General features: G+C 41.5%; 1 long non-coding RNA gene across 1 annotated transcript; it reads left to right on the forward strand.

Annotated features, from left to right (window-relative positions):
- The first annotated feature begins 2,821 nt into the window (after nucleotides 1–2,821).
- On the forward strand, nucleotides 2,822–5,175 carry LOC141087837 (uncharacterized). Its single transcript, XR_012231741.1, has 2 exons — nucleotides 2,822–2,962; nucleotides 3,252–5,175. It is a non-coding gene; the product is annotated as an uncharacterized lncRNA (long non-coding RNA).
- The last annotated feature ends 313 nt before the right edge of the window (nucleotides 5,176–5,488 follow it).

Raw genomic sequence — 5,488 nt, forward strand, 5'->3', positions numbered from 1 at the left:
GTCAACTTTTAACCCTTAAAACTTCCTAACAAAAAAAAATTTTGGTTCCAAAATTGTGCTGATGTAAAGTAGACATGTGGGACATAGGTATATGTCTGCGCTGAGATATCCTTAATAAATCACCCTAAATTAACCCTAGATTAGAAACATGAACTGAATGGTGCAACTGTAAGGTTCTGTAGTAATAAATGAATATAATATATGTGCTGCTGAAGCAATGTAAAAAATATAAATATATAAAAAATATATGCAGAGGCGTTTATATAAATAAAGATAAGGGTAAAATTTAGAAGCGCTAAATTATAAAAAAGAAAGCCTGATGGAGATTTACCTCAAATATGTCCAGCACAATACTAAGATTTGCATTGAAGAGAGAGGGTGATACCTCTGATGTAGTATGTTGCACTTGCTTGAGGACAGGGTTAAAACTCCGACACACAGATGGTTGCTGGAGCACTGCCCCTCCTCTGTGCTGTGCTGCACTTGCTTGAGGACAAAGCATGGTTAAGTCTCCAACACACAGTTAGTTTCTAGAGCACTGTCCCAGCCGGTAATGTTATTTATTAATTCTAATGAATGTGTCTATGCAGATGTCAGCATGTTTTCACGGACCATGTGTCCGTGTGCAAATACGCTGACATGTCCGTTTTTGTGCAACAGCAGGGATCACACGGACCCATACAAGTCAATAGGTCCGTGTAAACATGTACCGCACACGGATGGCGTCCATGTGCTGTCCGTGTGCCGTCCGTGTGCGTTTTCCAAAATATAGGGTTAACGTTGAAACCAATTGTATCAATACCAGCCAGGTCTCTAGACATTGCCTGCAAAGAAGTTGGCTCACAGCCTGAACAGTTTTTGAAGTGAGATGAAGTTGGACTCTTCTCACAGTGGTTGCAAGTTTGTGGTTTGGTCATTTTTCACAAAATTTTGGCCCCACGTGTGGACACAGAACAGCTTATATGTCTGGTGGAGCAACATCCCGAACTTTGGGACACTCGGTCTGACTGATACCATGACAGGTTGGCCATAGAACGTGCTTGGTTTGCTGTAGCAGAACAGCTCTACCCCAGACCTGATTGGGCCACATATTCACCAGCCAAGCAGGCAAAGTTTGGTAAGTTACCCCATAGATGTTCCTTTTAAACAATTCAAATTTCATATGACCAGATTTTACATGGTTAGATTTGCAAGGTGACATGTGTAGCAAAAACACACATTAGCTTAATATTTTTTGCATTTGTCTCTTGAATCACATCATATATATTACATTTAGTCCTAGGTTTATAGTCTGATCCCTCTATTTAATATACAAATTCATCTTTAACCATGCTTGGTGAAAACTTTAAAAACAAGCAGTGTGTGTCTGTGGCAGTATTTTTGTGTTGCTCACTAGCTTCATGTCGGTCACACTTTTGTTGTAGGGATACTACATTTGTAAAGTTTTGCACTGTTCCATGGGCTATGGGCTAACAATTGTGTTATATCATATTTAACAGTCGGTACTGTATAAGACCAATATCTGTACAGATGTCTCACATTTTTGGGGCTTTGGCCTAACTAGGCTGCCATATTTAGCCATGTGTTAATTTCCGGAGCAAATTGAAAAAAAAAATTAGCCTTGCAAGTGTAAATTACGTTGTTTAAATGAGAAGGTGATCGCCTATGACTTAGTTTACATGTAAGGATCATCATGTGCTTCATACTATTATTAAGCGCCCATACACAACATATTGCCAAAAAAAAAACACACTTGGACTGTTTGTATGTCACATTTGTTGGTTGACCCACCACTGACTCTGTCTGAGTGTGCTAAATTGAAGATTTAGACTTAATTCTGGACACCACACAAAATATTTTACACACTGCAAGCCCTTACATACGTCTGCTGGTAATTTTTACTTGTGTGAAGGTTTGTGTTATTCTACACACCACAAGTCTGGCAGGCTATGTTGTTTCTAAGCAGATTTTATACATGGGCATGGTGAACAAACATCACATTTTGGGTCACAGCATGGATAAAAATGGTCACACACTTCTTAGTCTTAGTGTCCAGGCCAAAACTGTTTGGACATTTTTGTAAAAATAATGTACCGCGCTCCCCAACTGCATACAAATTGGGCTCCAAAGGCACAATGTGTTTAGAAGTGAAACTGAAAGTAAATTCACTTCAAATGTCTCACAGTAGCCTGTTACAGTGCACCAGTATTATTGCAGGCGTGTTTGATTCTTATCTCCTTCACTCTCCTGAGAAGTGTAGGCTTTTTGTGAGACATTTGAAGTGAATTTACTTTCAGTTTCACTTCTAAACACATTGTGTCTTTGGAGCCCAATTTGTATGCAGTTGGGGAGCGCGGTACATTATTTTTACAAAAATATCCAAACACTTTTGGCCTGGACACTAAGACTAAGAAGTGTGTGACCATTTTTATCTATACTGTGACCCAAAATGTGATGTTTGTTCACCATGCCCATGTATAAAATCCGCTTAGAAACAACATAGCCTGCCAGACTTGTGGTGTGTAGAATAACACAAACCTTCACACAATTAAAAATTACGCGGTACATTATTTTCTAATTTATCTATGTTTTATTTTGACAGTTTGAGCACAAATTATGTCTAGGTACCACCAGGCCGTCTCTTGTAGTGGTCAGCGCCAGTGGATTTTTTATTGTTTTGATATTTTTGTTAAGCCATCATGATGCAGAAACCAAACATTAGGAAATACAACATAGCTTATGTTGGTATTGAAATAATATTTTAACGTTGTGCTTTCTGTAATTTTTGCATTTTTAACACTTTACCAACAGTTGATTTGGTCAAACAACATTGGCGCTCAGCGAGGGACCAGTTCAGGTGGGAATTTAATCCCCTCCCCTCCACCACCGGTGCTTCCAAGAAGAGGCAATATGTGTACTACTGCAATTTAGCTTTCCTAAGGCCAATCTTGGAGCTAAATCCGTAAGTGACTCTGTGTGTTTGCCAAAACATAATAACCTTACAGCAACACTGTTTTTAGTACAAAAATTTCTTTACAGAAATGTTTTAAATGGCCCCCCAAAATTGTGGACCCATAGTTTCAAAATATTAAGACTGTTCAAATTTTACACATACACAAGTGGATACTGTATGTGAAAATTTGAAGAGTTTCCATAGTCAACACCTACCTTCATGTTTTCCAAAATTACCACAATGTAACTAGTTAGTTGATTTAGTGTTTTTATTTATGCCACAATGTCTTTTCTCCTAGGACGTATGACAACCTGGATGACTCAGATGATTCGTCCACCCCAGACAGATCATTGGCATGTACCTCAGCCTCGGAGACTGAACCCCCAGCGGACCCCACTCCACCAACACAGCCTGAACAGGTGTCTGATGCCGGTGAAGCCTCCACTGATGCTGCTCAGGGAAGCACACAACAATCTGGTGAAGCAACATCACAAGCAGCATCCCCAGTGCCACAGGCAGCATCAACATCATCAGCCCCAGCACCACAGGCAGGATCAACAGCCAATGTCCCTCGCTATCTTGCCGACGCTCTCAGAGATCGACGAAACAGGCGACATGAAGACACACGAATGTTGCCTGAGCTGATTGATGCGCGAGATTTAAGCATCCTGAATTCTCTGACGCCTGAAAATTCAGTAGAGCGGTTTTGTAGGTCCCTCTCCCACTGCCTAGCAAAAGTTCCTGAAGAACAGCAGGAACGTGTATGGGCTGCTATATTGACACTCATTGCTGCATGTCAGGGAGAGCAGGAACCCCACCATGTTCTAGGGCCCATAGAACAATGGTGAGCTGGCCAGCTTCCCATACAAATGGCATCTGATACCATCATCAGAGATATGCCAAATGTTGGAACACTATCCTCATGGGCCGAACCTGTCACAGCAACACAACAAGCTGAGAGCATAACTGCATCCATTCCTTTGCCTCCAGCTCCTTCCTCTAGACAACATTATAGCCCAATGTCCGGCCCTTATTCTGGCCCTCCTGCTCCTTCCTCAAGCCAACATTATGGCCAAATGTCCGGCCCTTATTCTGGCCCTCCTGCTCCTTCCTCAAGCCAATATTATGGCCAAATGTCCGGCCCTTATTCTGGCCCTCCTGCTCCTTCCTCAAGCCAATATTATGGCCAAATGTCCGGCCCTTATTCTGGCCCTCCAACCTCGAATCAACATTATGGCCAAATGTCCGGCCCTTATTCTGGCCCCCCTGCTCCTGCCTCTAGCCAATGTTATGGCCAAATGGCCGGCCATGCTTCTGGGTCTTTAGCTCCTGCCTCAAGACATTCTTCACAAAAAAGGTCTCGCAGGTTTTTGGTTCCTCCTTCCCGTGCCTCCAGACATCATTATGTCCAAGGGTCTGCCCCCATCAGCACCTACAGCCAACAATCTCAAAACGTGCCTTCCATCATCTCTGTGGGTGATAGTAGTGCTGTTAGTTTTGCCCATCCACAGCCCTATACTCTACCAGCAAGGCAGCAGACACCTGTGTTTGAGCATTTTGTTACACACAGCCATTTGACAAGAGGTGAGAATACTACATCACATCCCTATGCCAGCCAGATATCTGAGTCAGAAAGTACTTCAGTTCACCCACAACATGTCCAGTCATCCTTTTTGGGAGTGTCTTTGGAACCACAACCTTATCCACCATCTCCATCTGTTTCCCCTACAATGTTCACATCCACACCTCATCGAACACCAACACTCCAGGACCAATTGTCTCAAGGTCAAATGGGCACACACTCTGCCAGCCCAGAACATGAAAGCACACTCAATCCCAGTGACGAGTCTTTCTCTAGTCAGAGTGATTTAGTTGATTTGTAACTTACCTTGCTAAATATGTTGAGGACCCCAAAAATGCAGCCAGAACAACATTCCCAAAAGTTATAAAGGTGCTTTGTTTTAATAGGCCATCACATTGAGTGTTTGGCTCCTGTATAGCCTTTCATTATCTGGAATAGTTTTGATATCGGCCTAAATGTTTGGTATATGTCTGGGTGTGTGTGGGTTTGCACCCTTTTTTTTTGGGGGGAGGAGGTTGGAGGTGAGACTCTTGTTGTATTGTAAGCTAAATACATAGCTTTCTATTTTTTCAGTTTGGAATGGAAAACACATTTTGAAGCCATATGTTGGAACCAAAAATAAACAATTTGTTTAATTGTTCCTATGTGTTTTGCTTTCTTTTTACAAATGAATCTGTTACATCAAACAGGCATGAAAACATTCACATTTAGTACATAGTTTATTGTGTAAAAACTAAAATGTAACGGCACACAGCAATTGCTAACAATGTAGATATAGCCGATCATCTTTATTAAATGTGTGTACGTTTTGTTCACATGGCCAACAATATACATTACTGGAAATATACTATAATTAAAGAAGGTACAATCATGGGCACACAGTTTGTTCACACTTTGTCAGACTGTTACAGCTCATTCACACTAGTGTCAACTTGTGAAATGCTACACAAATC

This window comes from Dendrobates tinctorius, unplaced genomic scaffold (assembly GCF_039654945.1).
Source record: "Dendrobates tinctorius isolate UK_male_01 unplaced genomic scaffold, ASM3965494v1 ptg000035l, whole genome shotgun sequence".
Classification (NCBI taxonomy): domain Eukaryota; kingdom Metazoa; phylum Chordata; class Amphibia; order Anura; family Dendrobatidae; genus Dendrobates; species Dendrobates tinctorius.